The 25700-nt window shown below is 39.7% G+C and overlaps 1 protein-coding gene across 1 annotated transcript in view; it reads right to left on the bottom strand.

Annotated features, from left to right (window-relative positions):
• The window catches only part of PIP5K1B (phosphatidylinositol-4-phosphate 5-kinase type 1 beta), a 282047-nt gene that overhangs the window by 235786 nt on the left and 20561 nt on the right, over positions 1 to 25700 (bottom strand).

Below are 25700 nucleotides of genomic sequence, written 5' to 3'. Positions count from 1 at the left end.
AAAAAGCTTAGCCATTAAATTCCTATTTTCTTTAGAAGGACACAGTTTCTATCTTTCCATGGATGGGAACATGGTCAAGACAGAGCTAGAGATTGAGGCAGGTGTCACTGAAGAGAAATTCTTTAGTCATTCGAGGTCACTATTTCACGCCAATCTTCTTCAGGTGACTCCTGCCTTCTATTACATGATGACTGTTCTCTAACTCAAGTGGGAAAAGGGGGCAGAGAGACAGAAGCGACAAGCTCTGAAATTGGACTGGTAAAAACTACGTAAACCACAGAAACGTGGCAATAGGCTGGGCAGAAAAATGGTCCTCCGAAGAAGTCCATGTCCTAATCCCCACACCTTATGACTACGCTGTGATTACGACAAGGGGGGGATTAGGCTGCAGGTGAAATTAAGGTTGCTAATCAGCTGACCTTAAAACAAGATTGCCCTGGATTATAAGGTAATCACAAGGGTCCTTAAATAAAAGGGGAGGCGGAAATGTTGACGTCTGAGCGATGTGATGTTGATGTCTGAGTGATGTGATGCTGAGGTCTCAGTTGCTCTTCCTGGCTTTGAAGATGGAAGGGAGGGCCAAGAACCAAGGGATGCTGCTGGCCTCTAGAATCTGAAAAACGCAAGACAACAGGTTCTCCCCTTGAGCCTCCAGAAGGAAGGCTGCCCTGCTGAAACCATAATTATAGCCCAGTGAGGCCAATTTTGGGCTTCTGACCTCCACAACTATGAGGTAATAAATGTCTGTTGTTTCAAGACACTAAGTCTGTGGGAATTTGTTACAGACAATAGGAAACAAATGTACGCAGTTTCATCTGAGAGATCATTATTTCTTTAATTTGTACAGCATGTGAACATTTATTCCCCCAAAGGACAACGAGGAGCTCCTTTGGACTACCATATCTAATTCCCTCACCCAAGCTATATGTTAATGAAACATAACCCTGCACAGTTATCCATTTTAGAGAAATGGTCTGAAATACATTCAAATTGGTGTGGCATTTTGCAGCTCTGGGCATACAAGATTCATAACATTTTATGAGTTCCAGAGGGACCTCAGAGAAGAACATCTGGTCCATTCCCCCTTACGAATTAATTTATAAATGAAGACGTCCAGGCCAGAAGGCTTTGGGTAGTACCATGCTCCAGGTCGCACAGTTAATCAATCACAGAGCCAACTAAGTCTTTCCTCTCCCCCTCAAGCCAATTCTCTTCCAATTCTATGTGCTACTAGTCACTAGGATTGAATGCTGTGCGTAAAACTAAAATGGCATTTGAAGGATATGTAACTGAGGAGGTGAGCTTTTACTTTAATTTTAATTAAAAAAAATTAAACGGATCCCTGTTTTTGTTATTGGGAAAGTTCTAAGTATGTTTAGAACAACCTGGGAATGTGTCTATGTTTTCAATGGCAAAGCTATTGAAATCTAAATACACATCAAGTATTTCTGATGAAAATCCAGTGTCTGCGTGTGCTGTAAATGTTAAATGCACACTGGATCGGGAAGATTTAATCTGAAGAAAAAATATAAAATGTGTCCTTTTTTTCTGACGATTAAATGTTGAAATGATAGTATTTTTGATATATATTAGGTTAAAATGCATCATTAAGATTAACGTTACCTGATTCTCTTTACTTTTTAAAGGTGGCCACCATAAAATTTAAAGTTATTTATGTGGCTCTCATTATATTTCTATCAGACACTGTTGTCCCAAAGGAATAGACCGAGACACTCGTGTATTTTAACTTAAACTTCTAGGAAATGGGAAACACAGGCAAAAATACAAGATATCTGTTTGATGCCAAGAAGAATTTATACAGGGAACATGTGGCAGAAGAATATATGTATACATGATCAGAATCCTCAAACTTGTAACAAAGTAAAAAATAAAAGCAAATTATTTTCTAATTTTATTTTTAATCAATTGGAATACAAGGATGATTGGGACAAAAACATGTTAAAAATTACTCTTCTGAAACTTCCTTTGTTTGTTTGTTGGCTCTTAATTTACAGATGACCTTGTAAAACAAAACTGTAAACTAAGAATGAGTACACAGACTGCATAGCAGCCACCACACATTTTCAGAAATCTGTTATTTCTACAAATATGTCAGGCTGACAAAGTAAGAATACAAGCAATTCACAAATCGTTTGCATTAAATTTCTAATTCAAGCTCTCCCTTTTTTTTTGGCTTTGGTAATAGGTCAGTTATAAATTTTTAGAACTAATATTACACCATGGAGGGAGGGGGTTATCTGTCAAACAGAGGTGTTAAAGAATATTTATGTAACATGGCACATGGCATGGCCAAAGGACCCGAAAAAAATTCTTGGAATTTGGCCTTAGGAGTATGACAATTTATCTAACCTCCTCCTTCATGCTATTGTTTATGCACAACAGGAGTAAGTCTACACTGACAATACCCCAGTGGGTCAGATGACTAATCAAAGATGCCAAGGCAAAGTCTACACTGCAGCTCTGAGAGGGAGGCCAGCTTTCAGAGGCCACTCGGTCACTCAGAGAAAAGGAGTGTTTTGTTCAGGTCACCCTAAGCCTCCCAGAGGTTATGTGCGATAATCTCAGCTTTGTTTTCCAGGCTTTCTGAGGACACCTGGGTCACTGATTATTTGAGGACCATGGTAGACAGTGCTGAGATCATTCTGAGATTCATCCTCAGGACTCAGCCAGAGTCCTGCACGGGTCACCTCATCTTCCAGATTCTTGCAGCCCAACAGGACAGTTTTCCTACTTAAACACTCCACCTCTAGGAAAAACACATGTGATTATAATGTTTAGATGAAAGGACAACATACAAATCTGTACAGGCAGTGTGATAGCAATGACATATGCACAGGAAAAACAATATGCCCAAAGTGGGGATCTCTATCGTAGGACTTTTCAATGTTTCCCCCCACTTTTTTGGGGGGAAAACTAATATTACGTATACAGGCCAATTTTCCTTTTTTTTCTTTTTTTTTTTGGTAAGAGAGGAGTGTTAAAAAATAAAAAGGGTCCATATTACTAATGTATTTGAATATATTTTAAATTAGCATACTCCTCTGATTTTAGCATCTAATACATGCTATGAACTGCTTGTGACATCATTAAGCAGAGGTTTATTCATAAATATACTTTCACAGGGCCACAATGTTGATCTAAAAATTAGGATCCGTACGAAAAACAAAAGCGTATTCTTTAGGAAAGTTGTTTCCAAAGAAGCACACAATAAAACAAACTTATTTCTTCTTTGAAGTATGAGTGTAAACTTCAACCATTCAATTATACTGTACATCTAAGGTCTTGATAATACTGCATGAAAAATTAAGACTTTACATTACATGCATTTTTGATCCACTTTTCTAAGTTGAGTATATTTCAAATTATTTCTTACAGAATTTTTAAAAATTCAGTAGGACAGACAGAGAGGTACAAATCATTTAGAATCTAAAATACAAGGTATTTATTTATTAGAGTGGTATGTCATCTTTTAGTCATAGAGTTCCAGGCAAATGTAGTTACCATTTTCAGAGAGTTTACCTGTTATATGTATCAGGAAGGCCATCCACAAATAGCATATTATAGAAATATCTTATTTGGAGAGGAAAGAGACTAGTATTGCCAAAGTACAATAGGAACAGAATCACAAATCATGCATCATGGTGAACACTAATGACATTCCTTTCAAAGTCAGAAACCAGATGAGGATGCCTCCTTTCACCTCTGTTATTTTAATATTTTCCTGTAAGTGTTAGCCAAAGATGTGAAAACATTACAACTAACGGAAACTGGAAGATATAATTAAGATTATTTAGAAAGGACATGAGAATTCACAGATAAAACTCAGCAGAAACAAGTGAAAACAATTTAGAGCCCATATATAAAAACTGATAGCTTCCCTAATTTCCAGAAATAACCAGCTGGAAAATACAATGGGGTAAAATTCACATTCATAAAGGAAAAAAAAGATAGCAAACAAACATGAACACATGAAGAGAAGTATACAGAACCAACATAAAGAAAACCATATAACTTTAATGTGGGTCACAAAAGGAGATTTGAGTTAATAAAATGATGCACCCTTTTGCTTACTGTGAAAGCTTAATTGTAAAAATTACAAATTCTCTCCAAATAAATTTAGAAATGCACCACAGTGACAATTAACACCTCATTAGAAGTTGTCTTTAGAACTTGACAAAATTATTCTGAAGTTCCTTTAGAAGAATAAATAGGCAAGAGTACTCAAGAAAATATGGGGGGGGGAGATGAATAACTAGAGAGAGCTTGGGCTACCAGCTATAAAAATGTTATGAAAATGTTATAAATCTATAGTCCTGTCTTACCAGAAAAGAATGTCCACGAAGAGTCTAGAATTCAGCATACAATCAAGATGACATTACAAATTAACGCAAAAGGACGGATAATTAAATTAAGTTGTTCAACTGGCTATTCATTTTGGAAAATATAAAGTTTGGTTCCTATGTCTCACCTTGCACAAAAAATAAATCTCAGACGCAATAAAAATGAAGTATGAAAAACGAAACCACAAAAGTACTAGAAGAAAATTAAAGTAATATTTATATAATAATGGAGTGGAAAGACCTGTGTTAGCATGACAAAGGCCAAAATCATAGAGAAAATGATATTACATTTGACCACATAAAGTCTATTTTTTTCACATTTAAAGAAATGTAAATCTTTGAAGAAAAAAAAAAAAAACTACCAAACTGAAAGGCAGGCAAATTGAAGAAAATATTTGTCATATATGGCACAAAGGGAGTTAATAACCTTAATCAAGAAAGAGCTCTTGTGAATTACTTTCAAATGTTGCTTTTAAAAATAGGCAAGTGACATGCGGCAATTTACAAAAGAAACCATATAAATAGCCAAAAATACTCAAACATACCTGTAATCAAATACAGTATATGCAAATTAAAACATGAAACAGTGCTTTCAACATCAGCGTGCCAAAGATTTTAAAAAGTTATTACATCCAATGATTTTTTTCTTTTTTTCCCCCTTCTTCTGCCTCCCCCACCGCGACTCCGGTTCAAGCCATTGTTTCTCAGTCTAGTTGTAGGACACAGTTCCCTGGCCCATGCTGGTGGTATTATAAGCCTTGCACTCCCCATGGCTGAGGCAGTCAGTTGCCAGTCATCGGTCCAAAGTTTTCAAGTAACCAGGGTCTTAATCTATATACATATCATTTTTCTACAGAGAAATTTGGTGACTACATAAAAACACTTAACGTTTTGTCACCCCACTGATCCAATAATTGCATTTCCAGGAATTTATCCTGTGCAAATGACTATAGATGTTTATAATGGTTAATGATTAAAACAAATTTCCAACACTAGTAATATGTATACATTATGCTATGTCCATTAAAAATGCAATCACAAAAATATTATAGGAGACTGTTGACAGGAAATACATTCATGCCATCTTAACTTTCTAGAAAGCATATTCTAAAGAAGTAGATCCTCTATCATTCTGTTTTTGAGAAGATTTGCAAGTGAGTGCAAATGGAAAAGATTGAATGACACATACCAAAATTATTAAATGGGATTATTTTGAAGTGTGATGTTATGAGATTTTTATCTTCTTTCATCGCTTATATTTTTAAAATCTTCCACATGAGAAATGTATTCCTTCTATACTAATCAACATATAATTTTTAGGCAAAGTGGATGTACAGCAGATTTCTGTGGAGGAAGACTTATAAGGAGATTGAAATGGAACTTGCAGATTTCAATATGCACATGGCATTACATTAGCCAGTAAGCTCAAGTACGGGACTTTTTTTTTTTTAACTGCATCTTTACAATCCATTTCCTTTTCCATTTTCTCCTCCTGCCTGCTCTCCTTGGGTTATTTCCCTTCTTTAAAAAAATGTCTTTTTCATCCTTTCTTTTCATTAAGAAAACACCCCAAAACAAAAAAGCACACAAACAAAAACCCTACTGTTTTGAACGCAGTTGCTGGCCTCATTGTTACGTCCCACTGCTAATGATCCTGCTTCTTACAACCCCCACTTAAGCTTTCTAGTCTCAACCAACCGTGCTTTATTATACCGAACTTAACATTGAATAGAATCCCTGTCTCACTCTACATATGACCCTTTTCCATCTCTTCCACAGCAATATCCACTCCTCTGATATCTTTTTTCAAGCACTATCATAAAAACAGTACAAAGAATAAAGATTTATAATCAGAACCTGCAATAGCCCCACACCTTTAAGTTAGCTCAAAACAAATCCACCAACTAATGACTGAATTGGGATGTGGAATTAAAAGCAACCTCAAAAGGACTTGTAGTCTGGTCCCTGGCCTTTAAGGCAAGAAAAGCACCACCTTTCCCATTTGATAGGTGAGTTATGAGAAACCCAGAGAAGAACTGGCTAAAACACCCAATGGAAACTAGTGGAAAAGGAAGGAATGAATGTTGGGCCTTATGTTCCTAGAAACATGATTTTGCTACAGCATCAGGTTGCCTGAATCAAGGAAGGAAGGAGGGAAGTAGGGAGGGAGAGAGAAAAAAGGAAACCAAATCATATTCCAATGGTTATTGCTGAATGAATTATCTACACATGTCTTCACAAACATTAAGTTAAAAAACAACATCCTGTGAGAAAAGGGAACGCTGTGCACTGTTGGTGGGAATGTAAATTGATACAAACAGTATGGAGGTTCTTCAAAAAATTAAAAATAGAACTACCATATGATCCGGCAATTCCACTTCTGGGAATCTATCCAAAGGAAACGAAAACACCATGTTGAAGAGATATCTGCACCCCCATGTTCAGAGTAGCATTATTTACAATAGTTAAGACATGGAAACAACCCAGGTGTCCATCAAAGAATGAATGGACAAAGAAATTGTGATGTGGTGTGTGTGTGTGTGTGTCTGTGAATATTATTCATCCATAAAAAGAAGGAAATACTGCCATTTGATACAACATGGATGGACCTCAAGGGCATTATGCTAAGTGAAATAGGTCAGACAGGGAAAGATAAATATTATCTGATCTCACTTATATGTGGAATCTAAAATAAAGAAAAACCAAACTCATAGCAAAAGAGATCAGATTTGTGGTTATCAGAAGTGGGGGTGCAGGGAGGGGGAATTGGATGAAGGTGGTCACAAGGTACATACTTCCAGTTATGAGATCAATTAGTAAGGATGTAGTGTACAACATGATGACTATAGTTAACACTGATACATGGTATGTTTGAAAGTTGTTTAGAGAGTAGATCCTAAGCGTTCTTAACACAAGGGAAAAACCAGTCTTTTCTTTTTATCTATATGAGATAATGGATGTTAACTAAACCTGTTGTGGAATCACTTCACCATAAATGTAAGTCAAATCATTATGCTGTACATCTTAAACATACATGGTGCTGTATGCCAATTATCTGTCAATAAAACTGGGGGGAAAGACCATACTGCATCCCCACCTTGCCACTAACTATATGAGTAACCTAATTTCTCTGGGTCTAGGTTACTCATCTTAGAGTAAGTTGAACTTGAAAAATTTCTAATACTGTACCATTCCACTCCACTTCCATTAATGTATTCAATTATAACATTATAGGCAACACATATAAGGCAAATGACTTTGGGCATGTCACTTAACATCCCTAAGGCCCAGTCTCCCTGTAGCCTTTGTCAGGATTAAGTGAAATGATGTATTGAAAGCACTTAGACCTGTGTCAAGAGCATAGTAAACCCTCAGAAGAAGCTGGTAGTTGTAATTGTACGATTAGCATAGTAGACTATTTCTAAGGCAGAATGGAAATATTCATGGTAATTGTAAAGCATACCTGTAATTGTCAGTTTCAAATACATGCAAACATTTCTCTAATAAACGCTGCCTGCTAAAGGAAGGTGTCTACATGGAGAGCCAGCATTAAAAAGATGATGTACTTGACGTAAAAAACAGTACTCTGATCTGCTAGGAATACTCCTTCTCTAAGACTACAGTACAATGCCAATAATTCTCTCTGAACCATTTCTAACAAGAATTCCCACGGCAGCTGAGATAAACCAAAGCCACATGGCTTAACTTTGAAAGACTCTCCCAGGCAGTACTGTGGAGAAAGAGCAGAGGTTTAACACCTTTTAAAGACTCAGGTATTCCAATTGTTCATCATAAGCAGAAGTGCATTAGCAAGCATTGGTTTCAATCCACATCATTTTTATTTATCTCTAGGAAAATGTTAAAAAATGCCTCCACTCTTATTCAAGATAGCATCTTGCCCCCAGTGCCATCACAGCACTCTGAATCCCCTCTTACCCTAGATTCCTTGCTTTCCCATAGTTCTTATCACAATCTAATACACTATACCACTTACTAATTCATTGTGCATTTTATTATTATTATTCTGTACTAGAATGCAAGCTCACTGAGAACAGGGAATCTTTTTTTTCACTGCTGTATCCCCAGTGCTTGCAGACACAATGGCCCAAAGGATAGCTGGAGCGCATTTCTCCTCCTTACCAAAGGAGATGATGGGATCTATTCAAAACACTTTCTAACGTTTTACCAAAACTGCTAAACGGGGCTAAATATTTCGCACGTTTGAATAGAGACACTGACATATCCTGGAGAAAGCTGTAATTATGGAATAATAGAAATATCACTGGCAGATGGAAGGGGGTTTTCTTGCTGTTATAGCTTATCCAGGGAATTATGAGAGAGTTCGTGGTAGCATGACTGACAGGTAATTCAAGCATGCAAATCAAGCCATAATTCATCATCTCTTAGGTGCAGTGTTGGGGAGCAGTGGGTGGGAAGGAAGGGCAATGAAAGACCGCTGTTTCATTCAAACACTGATTTTATAATAGAAGTCACTATTTGGAAAAGCTTTTAAATGCCCATTATTTCCATAAAGGAAACTACAAAAAATAACGTGATAAACTAGAGTGGTGGAGCATGGGTTAATAGTTTCCTTTTATTAAAACTTTACTAGGTACCAGGTACTATTCTGAGGCATTTACATATATCACATCATTGAATTATCCTCACAACCACTGGGTGATGTAGGTACTACTATTTTATAGATAATGAAACTGAGGCTCAGAGAGGCTGTCTAACCTGAAGAGGACCACACAGCTACTTCGTGATGGAGCTGAGATCAAACCCAGGTTAATGGTTCTCATCAGGGAGTATTTTGTTCCCCCGGTAATATCTGGCAATGTCTGGAGACTGTGTTGTTGTTGCTACTGGCATCTAGTGGGTAAGAATGCTGTAAAACATCCTACAATGTAGAGGACAAACCCACACCAAAGAATGATCCATCCCAAACCGTCAACAGTGATGAGGTTGAGAAATCTTGCTCTAGAGCTAAAACTCTCAACCACTGTACTCAAGGTTTGGGAAAGACCACCTTTGAAATAAGGATAGAGGGAGGAAAACTAAGTATGACACGCCAGTTACAGGCAGTCATAAATTCCCTTATAAAAGAAGTGTATCAGTTTCCTGTCGTAATAAATTACAAACAGTGACTTGGAACTACTGCAATTTATTCCTTCACCGTTCTGAAGCCCAGAAGTCCAAAACCAGTCTTACTGGGCTGAAATCAAGGTGATGGCTGAGCTCCTGCTGCAGGCTCTAGAGGAGAATCTGCCCCTTGTTTCTTCTGGCTTCTGACTGCAGTCAGCATTGGCACTCCTTGGCTGGTGGCCACATCCAGGATAATCTATACTCGTCACAAGATCCTTTATCTCATCTTCAAAGACTCTTTTTCTCAAATAAAGGAACATTTACACGTTCCGGAAATTATTAGGACATAGATATCTCTGGAGGCCATTTTTCAGCCTACCACAAGTAGATTAATATCTACCCCCATTTTACCCATGAGGCAACTTAATGACATGTGCCTACGAACAAGTGGTTAACAAACGGTGAAGGCGGAATCTGAACCCAGCTCTATCTACCACTGAAGTTCATTCTCTTTTCTTCAGAGTCAAAGTCCTGAACTCTTGGCACTGTACCTCATTCTCGTTTGTCTGTCATGCCACCTACAAAGACTGAAGAAAAAAGATCTTAAACCAGCAGGTCCCATCCTCCAAATGCGACTAATGTGAGGAGACTAAAAAAATCTACACGTGCTCCAAGCCCTGCCTGTAAAACTCACCAAAGCATAAACTGCGCGACGCGAGGGTCTTGAGAATATTTGCGTTAATTCATTATTGTCTTTACATAATTGAGTGAACATTCCTCGTCTCCTAGGATGTATCTTTTTATACAAAGATCACCTGCCATCCTTACATAAAACAGGCTACATATACCCTTCCTTCTGAGTCTTAAGAAATTGCAGCTTTAACTGCACATACGCCTGTAGGGTTTATACGTTATTATGGACTAAAATCCCAAGCTCACTGTGAGAAAGTTGTTGCCAATGCAGGGAAGGCTATGGTGCGTCTCGGTGTGAGTGGGTGCTGAGGTTTTCACAGCCCCAGAAATTTTTTGATATTAAGAATACTGTGTATGCAGCCGTAAAAAGGAATGAAGTACTGATACATGCTACAGTGCGCATGAACGTTGAAAACCACGTTCGGTGAAAGAAGCCAGACACAAAAGGGTACATAGTGTATGATTCTATTTATATGAAATCTCCAGAAGAGTTAAATCCACAGAAACAGCAAGCAGATTAATGGTTGCCTAGGGCTACAGGGAGTGGGGAATAGGAAGTGACTGCTTAGTGGTATGAGGTTTTAATTTGGAGTGATGAAAATGTTTTAGAATTAGACAGAGCTGGTGGCGCTTTGTTTTTCCCTTTAAAATGGCTAATTTTATGTCATGTGAATTTCATCTCAATATAAATAGGAATAAATAAATGAAGGCCTCTATTCTAAGCAAACTCTGGGGTAGACAACCTGTTTCTTTACAATGTAATGTTAAATCATATTCTGGTGCAAATTCTAGAACAGTGGCAAAGAGCCAAGAAGTTATGACTGATTTTCTATGACCCTGGGCAGAATCCGTCTTCTACTACTCTGCTGGTTGGACTTTCACAAGACGGTTTAAAAGAACTAGAAGTCATAAAAATTATTATTGTAACTCATTTTTTAAGTTTTGCTACTAAAATAAGAAATGCTTGCTATAAAAAAATAGTTATTTATGCCAAAATTTATTATCAAGTAATACCTGGGATGAAAACTTTACCTCCCAGTCTCTCCTACATACTAAGTTGTCTACTTGGATTTTCCTACAAAAGAACCAGAAGAGATAATAAAAATGAAAGTGCTCTGTGAACGCTGAAGCATGTTTCAAATATAAGGCTTTATGATTAGTGTAAATAATGATAATCATCAAACAGCATAAAGTAAAATGCTTGCCATGTTGCACTTTCAAATGACATGACAGTAAAAACTAACCCAGGATATTGGTGGTGTACAACTGTACAATCAACAGACAGAAATTAAGCAATAAATATCAACGGCTACAGTTTCGATGTGATAATAACCAGACAGGACGGACCAGAAGAATGTGCAAGCATGAGATAAGCTTCTCTCGCCTGAACTGAAGATTGTCACCTCAGGGAGTCTGAACTGCCCCAAGGGGCCCTATGTGGGGTCAAACTTGTCAAAGGGAGAAGGTGACGTTCTTTGACTTGTGGTCGGGGTTAAGACCGTTTGTTGAGCAGCCAGGGAAAGAATGAAAAGCAAGGCGATCACCAAGCCTCCTTCAAGCCCCACACTGTCTTTCAGAATCCAGCTTCTCCTGCTCCCTCAAGAGGAAGGTCTTCCCGCTGCCCATGAACGAACCTCCGTTTGTGTGGGCCGGGGACAGGGAGGGGATGTGGCACTTGCCAGTGCCTTGTGGGCCACGAACTAGTCTTTCCATTCCAAACTGAGGCGGGGCCACTGCGGCCTTTGCAATTCAGAAGTGGTAAGCTGGGCCATCGTCCTGCTGCAAGACCACTGGACAGCTGTGACAAGAGGGACAGCAGGAGAGGCACAAGAGGACAAGCCCAGGAGCAAGCTGGGGGTGCAGATCTCTGGGCCACGCTTGCCATGAACCCCTGCAGCTATCTCACACCTGACTTCTCCTTGGTGTGGTCATCTGTAAAATGGGGCGACAGCCCTGCCCTCCTTGCCTCAAACAGAGTTCTTGTGAGAAGGGAGTGAGTGAACATGAAAGTGAGAATAAAACGTGTGTCGGGAGGGACAATAATGAAAAGTACAGTACCCCAAAAGTTAAGCCTTCTATCGGCATTTCCTAAACTCCGCCCAAGCATCCCATGTAACCAAGTCCCCAGATGTTAAGAGTTAAGACGAAAAGAAGAGATAGATTTGGGAAGGATGGTTTAAACAAAGTTGATTTTTCACTTCGTGCCTCCATTCATTTATGAAACAAGTATTAGCAATTACCAATTAGGTATATATTACTAAATTAAAAAGATGGACTTTTTCTTCATGGGGTTTATAATTTGATGGGAGAGAAAGATACTAAATAGTTGGTATGATTTATTTGAAAAAAATGATCACCTGTAATATGAAGGAAATAAGGGGAATGCAGCAGCAGAAAATTAGGAGGAGATCTATTGGAGGGAGCAAGATAGTCTTTTCCGGGGCAGCAGGAGCCAGCAATGAAGAGAAGCTCAAAGAGAAGCAATGAAGAGAAGGAGCAGGGAGAGAGGCCAGCTGGGGAGCATCTAGAAGGGACATACAGCATGAGCCCTGGAGGACAGTCAGGAGAAAACGAGGTTAGGGCAAAGCGGGCAGGAGGCTTGGGAGCCTTTTCTATGTCGTGTGTCTCGTGAATCTCCAAGAGCAAGGGATATGGTAAGCATTGCTTCCCCCAAAACAGTATTATAAGGTTAAAACGGACATGTCAACCAAGTCACTAAGAGACTAGGCATCAGATTCCAAAGTGAAATGCCTGGCCTACATGCAATTCTTAAAAGGACATAGCCCCAAACCATTTTCACTTACCTTCAACACAGTGAGGGTACAAACAGGTCAGGCTCTTGGTGGCTGAAAGGGGGAAATGACTGAAGCCAACAGTCTGCAGGTCTGCTTGCCGCGCAAAGGACTAAGGGGAGAGGTGGGAGTACCTGCCCTTCCTCTTCTAGCCTAGTGAGGGGCCTCCACAAGGCTGGCTGGAGATCATGAGACTCCTGTAACATGGAACATCTTACTGACGACTTCTGCCTGAGGAACCTAAAGCACTACAGGTAGGCTGGCAAGATGCTGATTGACAAAGCGAAGGAAATAACACCTGCATTGGGATCAGCCTGCACTCCCCAAGTTGTGGGAACAAAGTTAAGTGTATTTCCCATGGACCACACCACGAGCATATGTATGGACTATATCACGCTCTGCCCAACAAGAGCTACTACCTCTTGCACAGCAATGGAACTCAGCAAACAGGAGTACAAATGAACCAGTGGGCTTTCGAGAGACTGAGAAAGGAGAGTGTGTGGCAGCCACACCAAGGAAACTAGAGGTAAGACGTCCCAAGAGACAGGTGAGGGGATATCTCTGAAGAATCCACCAAAAGGTCCCATCAGAGAAAGAACTGATTCTAAACACCCACAACACAACGACAGCTCTCCTGTGGTACCTCTTTCCAATAAAAATGTTTCTATGTCCCTTCCTGTCCTCCCCACCCCAGCCCAAGCCGGAAGTAACAGCTGGCTACAGAGTAAGCAAGAGAAAAACGTCCAACCACGGCCCCTTCTCTCTATAACAGGCCCTAGCTGGAGGAAGGGGAGCAGCTGTACACAGGAATGAAGTCGGAAGCTTTGACTATTACATGATACTAGACATTTTAAGGATCTGGCAGATTAAAGTAGGACTTTTTACGTATTAAGTAAGAGGAATCAGAATAGTCATGTGATATATTTTCATCTAGAAACAGGGGAAGTGCTTTCCACTGAATACTTAATGGGAGGATGGGAGACTAGATAAAGTTGTTTTTGTGATGGCATCCCATGAAATCTATTTATTCGAGGCAGATTACATATGGAAGTTCTCTGTGGCAGCACATCTCATTGAAAATGTACGTTCCAATACTGCACCAGCTTAAACACTAAGATCACCGTAGTTTCTGGATTTACCTTGTAACATCTCCACCCTCTGCAGGACCACACAGATCCTTCAACAGCTGTAGCAACTAAGACTGCTGACCTCCTGCCCATGGCAGAGCTTCTCACTCCTATACTTTCCTCCTCTTCAGAAACACAAACAGGGTTCAGGAAGGGATCCCTGCCACAAGGACCCACCATCACGCCCAGCTCTGACCTGTGTGAAACAGGCTCGGACTTAGTTCTCAACTTTGAGCCTCATGAGTCTTCTCCTTAGATGTCATTCGACTAGGATTCCTTCCACGGGGATCCAGCTGAGAAGCCCAGAGCCTCGACTCATACCCAGCAAGTCATCCAAGGATATCATGACGGGAGCCTAACTCCTTCCCTTCATTCTCCCTTGTCTTACGTCTCATGAGAAACACACCTTAGAGCTTAGAACAGTAAAATGTGGAACAGAACTCCTCTTCAATAAACTGGCACTTTGGTCAAGCAAATGCACAAAAGTCAACTGTTTCAGCATCATTATAGGTCATTGGGATTTACTAAATCAACAGACACTGGCTGACACCTTATGTTTTTGGGAATATTGCTTAGCAATCCATACATATGAAATAGATTTCTCCTCATACATATGCCTACTCTTGTCGGAGCTCACTGAAAATTGAGATAATTTTAAAAGATGTTTCTGGGCTTGCTGCCCACTAGGTTTTGAGCTACTTAAAGGCAGGGACTGTGTCTCATCTACTTTGTGTCCCATGGAGCCTGGCATGGCACCTGGCACCAATGCGTAAGAGGGCTCAATAAACGTCCTATAGGTGATAAATGAATGAACGGACAAATGAATACCCTGGCTCACATTTAAGTTAGATTTACATGAATAGTGTAATTCAATATGTGTTTAATAAAGAGAAAGACCTGCTATCCGTCATCGCTGACTACTCCATTCTGTTCTCTGCAGATGAACTTTAGTATGTTTATGTGAATCTTGCATGTAACTGGATACGTCGGTGTCATTTTACATAAAAGATTTCCCTAAGGCTACTCTTTTCCACAGGCCTCTGAGACCGTGTCAACTGCCCTTTCACCCTCACTGAGAAACAGTAAAGATCCATCATGTTTGTGACTCCATCTAAGGGAAGCGACGGTTCAGGTCGCTCAAAGGGAATAATACTGCTTTAAAAACAGATATATTAAAAAAAAAAAATTGACTTTCACCTCTCTTGCGGAAGGACCTTTTGGGGTGAAGCAGAAAAAGGGAAGGCTCTCTAGCCCAGTGCTAGGAGGCATCGGGCACGAAAGAGAAAGGTCACAAGACTGGGAGGTGGACAGGTCTGCAGTCACGTTTTGGCTCTGCTGGGCCTCAGCTTCCTGATCTGTGAAATGGAGTAAGAACGCCTGCCGCAGAGAATCATTGTGAGGAGGACGAGGGAATGTATGGAGGCTCTGACAATAGTGCCTGACATATAACAAGGGCTCAAACAGTAGTTTTATTACTGTTATCTACACATAAAACCAATTGCATACACCTACCTGCATAAAGATGGTTTTATATGCAGGGGGTTGGCAACTCTAAAGGAGCTGAGATCCAAAGCAGCTGTTTAGAATCTGGAATGCATTTTCCCACAAGAACAATGCTATAAATCATAGAATTCTGGAATGAGAAGGGGCCTCAGCCTACATCTAGTAACGTGGTAAAAGTGCCCACTGAATGTGGTGTTTCCTAATTTAGGCTCTGAAGTGTTGAAGTTCCAGCAAACCTACCAAAACCAGTGCAACCCATCATATAGTTGAAATACTACACTCAAGTAAACGAAACAGAAAATATTTTTAAATGCTCAGTAATAGTTCATTTTCACATGTTTTTCTAACCTTAGGTAAGGTTATCTTCCAACTCGGAAATTCACTGCCATAGAAAATGGGGAGACATAAATTCTTATTGTTTATAACCTACCCTGGCCCTCCCCAGACCTAACAACTGCCACAGAAACCTTCCAGTTACTATGCGATAAGAACTTTATCTGCGGTGTGAACAAAATGAAGCAGGACCACAGAGGAGAGAGAGATAACTGAGGGAGGGGAAAGAGGGGAGCCAAAGGGGGCAAGATGTGGGGTGAGCAGGGCACTGAAAGGAAAGCCAAGTTTCCCTCCTTTATCACTTTGCCCAGCATCAGCCCTGTTTCACCTGGTTGAGCCCAAACAAAATTATTTGTAGAGGTCATTTGAAACACTGGGTCACATGCATATGCAATTTTTTAGGATTCATCTATCACCCTGACTCTGACCCCTGGCTGTGGCAGGCTCTGAAATATTCCTTCCTGCTTATTCTTTGGAATGGCCTAAGCTGGCTGTGTGGACTTACAGGATGTCCACTCGCCAAGGGTGTTTAGCTTGGAGAATGCTTGTAACGTTGTCTCCAATACTGAAATTCAGCACAAACTGCTGAAATAACCCAGGGAATCTGATTTCGCATAAAAGCTCTAAGCACTACTCAGATGACATGGGCTATCACTCATGCTACAATGCTAAATGAAACAAAAACCATTTTAGAAAAATGTATGTACAGTATGATTCTAATTTTGAAATATTTGTACACCCTATGTTTTACATATTCTTACATATCTATCTGTTCGGGGAAAAAAAGACTGGAAGAAAATACCCCAAAACATGAACAATTATTTTTATTTATGTTAGGGAAATAGAGGGTATATATATATTTCTCTTTATAAGTGCTTCATTTTCTAAGTTTGGTTACATGAGCAATTATATAAAAAGAGGTAAAATGGCATCTAGAAACACTAATTAGATATTTTAAACCTAAAAGAATTTTATAAATGACTTAATCGAACATTTCTTCCAGCCCCTCTTCATTTTGTAGGGAAAACACCTGTGGTCCCTCAGGTGACTTAGGAGCCCGAAGTCTTACAACTAGCCAAACAGTTGCTTGAAATCAGATCTTGTGACATTTATGGTCTGTGCCGCTCCCAAGATATTACGGTGTCCTAAAGTTAGGGACCAATGAACGTCACAAGGAAATACTCCACGAGAAAGGATCAAGTCTTACTGTGTACACCAACACTTCTCCCTAAATAAATATTTGCCTAAAGTGATATCATGGTTTTATGACATGCAAACCAATTAGTTGCTAAAGGAGCTCTGGTGATTTCATCAGAGTTTCTGTACCAGAGTCCTGGTTACAAAGTTTTCACTCCTGCATGGCACAGAAGCCCACCTTCGGAGAGTTTGCAGGGAAACTATATCAGAAGGCACCACTCTCCTTACTGTCCTGCTAGGCATCTCTGTGACTATAGAGAAGCAATGGGTTCTCTCTGTCCTCTGCTGCTGCTAACTACACATATAATTGCCACTAAACTTCCATTCCATCCTATCATGCTGTATTAGAACAACTTAACATTCATCAAGCCCACAAACATGTATGGAAAGCAGACAGACTGAAAACTTTCTTGAAAAGCACCCATATCCTAAAGGCTTTAAGTGCTTCCTATTATAAATATGAAGCCTTATTATATTAGCAACAGAGCACCATCTAAATCTGACCCAAAAAATCAGTTCTAATATCTTTGTTTACTTAAGGAAGAAAATTCAGACATTCAACGCAAACACATGCATAGAGAAAGGAACCTTGGAAGTGACTTCCTATTTTGCTCTGCTTATCTTGAGCTAGTTGGGCGGGGAAGTTTTCTAGGCAAGGGGTGGGGAGTGGCCTCCAAGGACACAGGAGAAGAGAAGGACTGGCCACAGGTGGCAAAGCAAAGAACTATTTTTCAGATAAGCAAAGAGGCTCTACCCTTGGTCTCAGCCACAGCAGATAGCTTGTTTCCTGCCCAATGTGCTAACCAGAAACAAAATACATGAACCCAAGATATATTTTTGGCAAGCAGAGAGCTTGCAGAAGCCTGGACAATATGTTTGTCAGCTGGGTTAACAGCAATTCACTGAGCTTTAGAACCTCAAGTGGGCTGTACATGTCACAAGCATATAAGGCAAAGCCTAGAAGATGCAGACGCACAGCAGAGCAGGGAGTGCCGGAAATGAGCTGTGGAAATGCTGACACTATGGGAAGGACTCATGATAGAAACAGCTCAAGGAGAAATTCCGGTAAAAGCAGGCCAAAAGGTGCTGAAACTGGAGGTATCCCAGATTGTAAATATTCCTTCCACCAAAAGTGGGAATACAGTATTGAGGGAAGCCCTACAACAAAACCGCAATTTATATGTTTAACTTAAAAGCTAAATTCTTAAATGTTTCAAAGTTTAAGGAAATAATGTAACGTGCTAAAGTGATCTCTCTTCTTTATTCTATCAGTCAAAATAAAAGCACCCCAAATGAAACAAGGTCCATATCAGTGTATCTACCTCTTAGAGACTCTCAACTCTGAGACTTTGGTCTAGTAAGACAGAAGAAGCAAAAGGCTACATTGTACTTGTATGAAGATGTATAATACATTGTGTCCCGTAAGAGCAAACATAGAAACGTTAGATTATATTTGATGACTGAAAATAGAGAAAAGTTGATTAGGCAAGAGCAAATCAAGGCACAGGAAGTATTCTCAATCCCTTTAGAAATGACATGAAGATACAGATTGAGAAAAATATGAAGTTTAAAAATTCAAAATTAAACATGTATCAAGTAAGTGGTGCTGGGGAGAAAGCTAGTAGAAGTGTCAGGGATCAGGAACTCATGGTCACCAGGTGATCTGCGGTAGGTTTACCCAAATACCTCTTGGGTAAAGCCATGGAGAAGTTTTTGGGCGGGTGAAGGAGAAATCCAGAGATCCCAAGAAGTGGGAACTTCTAAACAAGAAAAGATGCAGTCTCCCGAAGCTCAAACCGGGCTCAAGTGCAGTGCTCAATTAACCTTGGATTGAAGGGTTGAGAATAAGGATGGCCTAAGAGGACTTTGAAGGAGGGAGATTTGAACGAACTTGCAGATTAAAAGAAAATGGCCTAAAAGGGTCTGTTTAATGCAGAAAAGTGTGGAAGGTTCCATTTAGAAATTTGGCCAAACTCACTGAAGAACATGAGGATAAACTTGTAACTGCCTGATAGAACGTGAGCAGTGGGAATGGGGCAAAATGATTAGTTTCACCCCACCCCTTGTGTCCCCAACTCTCAGATAAGAAAACTCAGACCCAGAAGGGCCACACCAACTGCTCACCCAAGGTGATAACTGATTCATGGAAGTGCTAGGATTGGCACCCACATCTTTCCCTCTCATTCCAGCACTTTTTACATTATATCATGCTCTCATATCAACCATATACAGGTGAAACCAGCATTCCCCCACAACATACCATGTTTCCCCAAAAATAAGATCTAGCTGGACCATGAGTTCGAATGCGTCTTTTGGAGCAAAAATTTACATAAGACCCAGTCATATATTAAAATAAGACTGGGTCTTATATAATATATATAATATAATATAGTATAATATAATATAAAGACTGGGTCTAATATAAGACAGGGTCTTATATTAATTTTTGCTCCAAAAGACACATTAGAGCTGATGGTCTGGCTAGGTCTTATTTTTGGCGAAACATGGTAGGAATAAAACTTGAAATAATCATTTATCACTATACGAGTACTAGTGCTTTATTTTTAGTTGGGGGAAATTCAGGAAAGCCAAAAAAGAAAATCAACTACAGTTTCGATTTTAAAAACCTTAGTTTTAAAAAATTCTCATTATTTCTGATAAATTTATCTAGTTGGTTTTAGGCCCTTTTCATAGTTGGTGGGTATTTATTTCATAATGTGAATATTTAGTTTACAGGTTAAGCTAACCTACTGAACTTCCTGTCATCAGCCACATAAAATAATGGCTGTGTTAGATTTCCATCCAAGTCCTAAGGATCTTTCTTAAGTTGGCCCCAAAGAAAACCATGAAGGCCTGCCACTGGACTCTTTCCAGGCCACCTGAGACTCAGTAACTGTGTTACGGCACATGAATAGAATCAGACGTGAATTTATTTAATTATCCTGTCATCTTCCAACTTTTCTCTAGTATGTGCATAAGGAGACCGATGAGAAATTTTTGTCAAATGCTTTCATGTCTATGGATTCCTCTTCTTGTACCAATCTAAAACCCTTATCTTAAAAGAAAATGTGATGAATTGGTCACTACACATTAGTAAATGTATGCTGGATCCTAGGGATCAGCTCAGTCTCTACGATGGGCTCATAAATCACTTATATGATGATAATCCAGAATTTTTGCAAAAAAGCATTTTTACACTGATGGTTTTAGGAATTCCACTTTTTCAAAAGCTGTCTAGAACACCTGCATGTCTCTGGTCTTCTGGAACCTCTCCCACTCTCTAAGACTACTTAGCAGTCACTGGCTGTGGCTCAGAGATGATATCTGCTAATTCCTTCAACACCGAGATGCAATCTAGTGTGCCCTAGAGATGTGAACTCATTCCAATTACCTAGATGCTCTTTCACCGTCTTCTAAATCCCTCTTAATTAATCCCTTTTCAGTTTGAAGATCATTCTCTATGATGGAGAAGTGAAAGCAAAATAGTTCTGTATTTGTCGTCTATTAATGCCAGCCTTACCCCCTTACTTAAGCAACAGTGTACCTCTGTCTCTATTCTTCTAGCTCCATATACAACTAAAAAACCAAAACAAACTAAAACACTATTCTCAAACTACAATTATATACTACACATACCCCAAAGGTCAACCTTTTAATTAACATAACAATAAAATGTCATTTTATAACCATGGAAACACATGTATGTGTGGTATACCATTTGTATTTTGACGACTCATTACTTTGCTTCCTTCTAGTCTCTTAAATACCACCATCTTATGAAGAGGCTTTCGTTGACCACCTTTTATTAAATAACAAGCCCATCACCCCACCACAGAATTCCCCATCCCCCTTATCCTGCTTTACTTTTCTCTAGAGCATATGTTACCATCTGTCATACTAAAAATACCTATTTGTTACCCATCTCCCTGAATTAGAATGTAAACCTCACGGAACACAGACTTTGGCAGCTCTGTTCATTGATGTATCCACAGAGCCTAAAGGAGTTCACATGGTATGCATTCAATAAATATTTGTGGAGTGAATGATTTAAGATTACAGATGACTTCAGAGACATGAAAAAGACTCCCATTTTACTACAGCTGGTTTAAAGGTAAAACCTATAACTTCATTTAGTGTAGTCACAAATCAGCAGCTAAGTAACTTTTGATGATGCTGTTTTTAGAAACTCTCAGTTCAATCACGTCTTCTGTGTACGCCTTTTTAAAATCCAAATTAATCATAAAGGGTCTTCTGAAACCACAATGTTTTCCTTTGGTGCTGTCTCTCCATCTTTCTCATGAAGTTTCATCATATTTGTGTCATTAGAATTTCATTTTCCAGAAACACTCATCCCTTCTGGGTCTCATGTCCCTTAAAAGTCTTGAGATTCAATGTATTTCCACTGACTGTTTTAAAATCTGTTCTCCGAAAGCCCCAGTAATATTCCTTATGATCGAAGTTATTTCTCTATGGCACAAATTCCAAGAAATCTAAAACAGGAAATACACCAAATGAGCCAGGAGCATCTCATAGTGTCAGAAAGCAGGTGCTAAAACAAACAAACAAAACTCCACATTGATAAAGATATGTCAAGGGATAGAGAAGAAGCCAATTGAAAGAGGAAGTGAAAAAGAAGTCAAAGTTGGAACAATCTGAGTCAGACAATAAAGTAGTATTGGATTATAACTCAAAGTATAACATGAGTCCATAGTGATTATAAGTGATTGGATAAACAAATGGGGACAATAGACAAATCTCCCATGCAGAAGAATTTCACATCATTTTTATAGATATTCCTCCTTCAAAGAAGAGGAAAATAACTCCCACTCCTTAAGTGTGGGCTTCACATAATGACTTCCAAAGAGTACAGGGTGGAAAGGGAGGGAAAGAAAAGAGTGACTTTATCATTGAGAAACCTGACAAACATTATTTCAGCCAGGTAATCAACATCAACAGTGACATCGTATTAATAGTATGTATCCTTGAGATGATGTGATGAGAATAGCACTTTATGTCCCCAGAACACAGTAAGCCCAGTCTAATCATGAGAAAAACATCAGACAAACCTCAGTCGAGGGACATTCTTTATAAACTACCTGACAGTGATTCGGAAAACTGCCAAGGTCATCAAAAACAAGGAAAACTTGAGAAACTGTCACAGCCAATAGGAGCCTGGGGGGACATGACAACTAAATGTAATGTGGGATCCTTGGGCAAAAAAAAAAAAAAAAAAAAAAAAGCAGGAGGGAAAAACAGCAAATCTAAATAAATGATGGACTTTAGTTAATAATAATGTATCAATATTGGCTCATGAGTTGGGATAAATGTAGCGTACCAGTGTAACATAATGATAGAGAAAACTGGGTGGGAAATATACGAGAATACTCTGTACTATATTCTCAAGAGTTCTCTAAATCGAAAAATGTTCAAAAATAAAAAGCTTGTTAAAAATAACTCCAAGAGATCATGATCACTGTCTTCAATGGCTCCTCTATATTCCACGTCATAAATTAATTCTTCCTTAGTGGTCAGTGTTAAGTCCAACATAGCAACTTCCTTGTATTCTGAGAAGTTTGATTGTATTCTGAGAAGTTTCCCCATAAAATGCTAAAAGGTATTAGATTTTTTTTTTTTTAGCCCAATTACCCATCCAGAGGCTGAGATGGTCATCTCCTATTGCCTCTTCAGTTTTGCAGTGTGTGTCCACAAGGTATCGTCAGCCTTAGCTTCCATCTGTCTGGTTAGTAGAAGGTCACACAACAATCAAACCGATGGGCTTATTTTCCCCTTTTAACCTCACCAAATGCTCTGCAAAATGGTTTCTCCATCAGATTGTAGATTTGTAAATAAGCATGTTCTTCCTTTCTTTTTTTAAATCAACCCCTGTTTCTCCTCTTCTCTGTTCATAGGCCAGAGAGATATTTCCATCCGTGTAGTCTCAGGACTATGTGAGCAGGGAGCCATGGGAGTAAACATCAGTCATCACATTAAAGAAGAGAAATATGGGGGGAAAGGAGTAGGGCTGTCCATATCTGGTCCACTTGACCCATTCTGGCCTCAGCTGTCTGCTACCACCAGTCCTCACTGACCAAGTTCTTACCCGAGCAGTAGAGATACGCTGGGCGAAGCTTTGAGCCTCTGTTCTTGCTGTCTTTGCCTCCCACCTGGAACATTTCCCATTCTCCTGTTTCTTCTAGCGTCATTAATCCTGCATGCCTCCCACACTGCAGTGACCATTCCCTCCTCGGAACTCTCATAATCGCCCTCTTACTTACTTTGCATTCCCAGCACGACTGGCTGTGTTTCAGGAGTGTATCTCCTCAACTACACTGTAAGTCCCTCACTTCATCTACTTTTCTGTACACACGTTGTGCACTAATCATTCAAACTGTCCAGTAAACATAGGCAAATATTTGAGTGCTTGCCATTGCGTAACGTATCTGAGAACCCCGAGATAGGCACATAATTACTCCCATTTCATAGCTGAAAGCACTGAGGAATAAAGGAGTTGGGTGACTTTCCCAGGATCACACGGAAGTTGCACAGCCAGAATGTGAACCCAAATTCAAGCTCGTAATCACCAGAGTACATGCCAGTGTCTCTTACTCAATTTTTCCCAGTTAAATGACCCCTTATGGAGTCCAGGTATGTTAATAATGAATGCAGAAAGAAAGTTTAAACCCTTAGGTCTGTGGACCTCAAACTGAGAAAATTTTAATTCAAATTTCCCCCTCAAAACCTAAAAGTCACACAGAATTTGTGTGTACAGCATAGATAATAGGACTCAAGGGAGATGGTACTTTTTAAAAATTTCTTTAGGACACCCCGTGCGTGGTTAGTCATCATTCTTCACACACTGACCAGTTAGAAGGACTTGTGGACACAGAATGAACAAATAGAGAAAAACGAAGTACGCAAGTCCGTACAGTGTGGACTCGATGCCAGGCTGGTCATGTGCTTTGAGGAAACGGGGCAGAGACGAGGCACCATGCTAGAGGAGTAACCAGAACCCAGGAGCATCCTGCGTGAGCATGGACAACACACTGCAAGGTCTCTTCAACCAGCTGCTTCTCATTTCCCACTGTCAGTCTTGGGGTTGGATGATCAACTTCTTAGAAGACTTCTAACAGTAAGTCACCACCAAATTCAATGACACGATACACAAGTATTTACCGTCACCTAATGGCCCATACCGAAATTAAACAACCTTCCTTCTAGTACAGTGAAGAAGGTGCTGAACTCCTCGGCAAAGCATTGCCATTGATAAAGGACTCCAATGTCTTCATCAGCGGCAGCACCAGCAGAAGAGGAGCTTTTCAAGAACGCACGCTGAGCTGACAATGAATTACAATGTCCACTCCATCCAACCAAGAATTACCAGGTTTTGCCTAAGGGGCAAGCAGACCTCTTCGCTGTTTATGCCGGATGCTACTTAACTGAGCACTCCCAGAAAGCCTTGCCCAGGAAAAAAACAAGCCTTCCTACATCTTTTAGAGCTGTTCTTCTCTTTCAGGCCCCAGAACCTTTCGTTTACCAGACCCAAGTGTCTGGTTTAGCTATCAGACTTGAGACCAGTACCTCTTCTTCTGATGGCCATAGCTCTGCATTTCCAAAGAAATATGAATGGACACTAAGTAAAACATACTGTAGCTGATCCCACCCCTAAATGGACTGAAGGAAAAATGCCCGCAGAGGGTAAGTGAGAAATGGCAAGGGAATGAATTTCTTTTGAATCCCAAATATGCCAAAAACCAAGTGACTATATACGTAGTTGTAGATACTCCAAAGTAACATTATTAAACACACAAACAACAAAAGTGATCCCTGTCATTCAATCACTCAGCAAGACTTTGGAGTAAAGGGAACTGCTTTGCACAAAGTTTTACTTATTAAAAAATAAACAAGAGAGCCTTCTTCCCTCAAGGAACTTAGAATCCAGCAGGGAAGATAAGACGTGCCTGCAAATAACTGAAAATGCACACTGAAAAGCGCTAAGCCCCACAAGAGAGGTATAAATAAAAGGCTTATTTCCTCCAACTCGCTATTTATTCCAGTGTCTCAGGTAAGATTTCAGGAGCTTCTAGAAGCAATTCTACCTGGGGACTAGCACACAGGGTCCCCGCTAAGGCCACTGTGGTGGAAGCACAGAAGTCCTTGGAGGATAAACATGAGCTGCAAAAGGCTGAAAGTCATCTCCCGCACTTCCTAGCTCCTTTCACCCACACTGTAAAAAGGGTTGCAATTCGATTATTATGAAATACTTCCATTTGAGCAGGGAGTACAGTGAAAAAGAGGCAATTTTCAAAAGCAAACAGCATAATTCTAACATCTTACCATTTTAAAAAATTGGACTTTCCGAGTAATTTTATAGCACGTGTTAGCTGTGTGCACCAGCCTATATTCAAATCTGAAGAGAACCAGCACACACCCCAAGCTCAGAGGCTTGATTTGGAACTCTGAGGCTGGCTTCTACCCTAACTCCAGCCACATTCAGCACTTTTGCCACCCTTCTTTTAATTGCATTATACTCCCCTAATTAAATGTGTTAGCCTGGCTCCTCTAATCTATTGTAAATTCCTTGAGGATACAGACCACTAATTTGTTTTTGC

Source organism: Rhinolophus ferrumequinum, chromosome 12 (assembly GCF_004115265.2).
Source record: "Rhinolophus ferrumequinum isolate MPI-CBG mRhiFer1 chromosome 12, mRhiFer1_v1.p, whole genome shotgun sequence".
Lineage (NCBI taxonomy): Eukaryota > Metazoa > Chordata > Mammalia > Chiroptera > Rhinolophidae > Rhinolophus > Rhinolophus ferrumequinum.
This window is presented reverse-complemented; position numbering and strand designations above follow the sequence as displayed.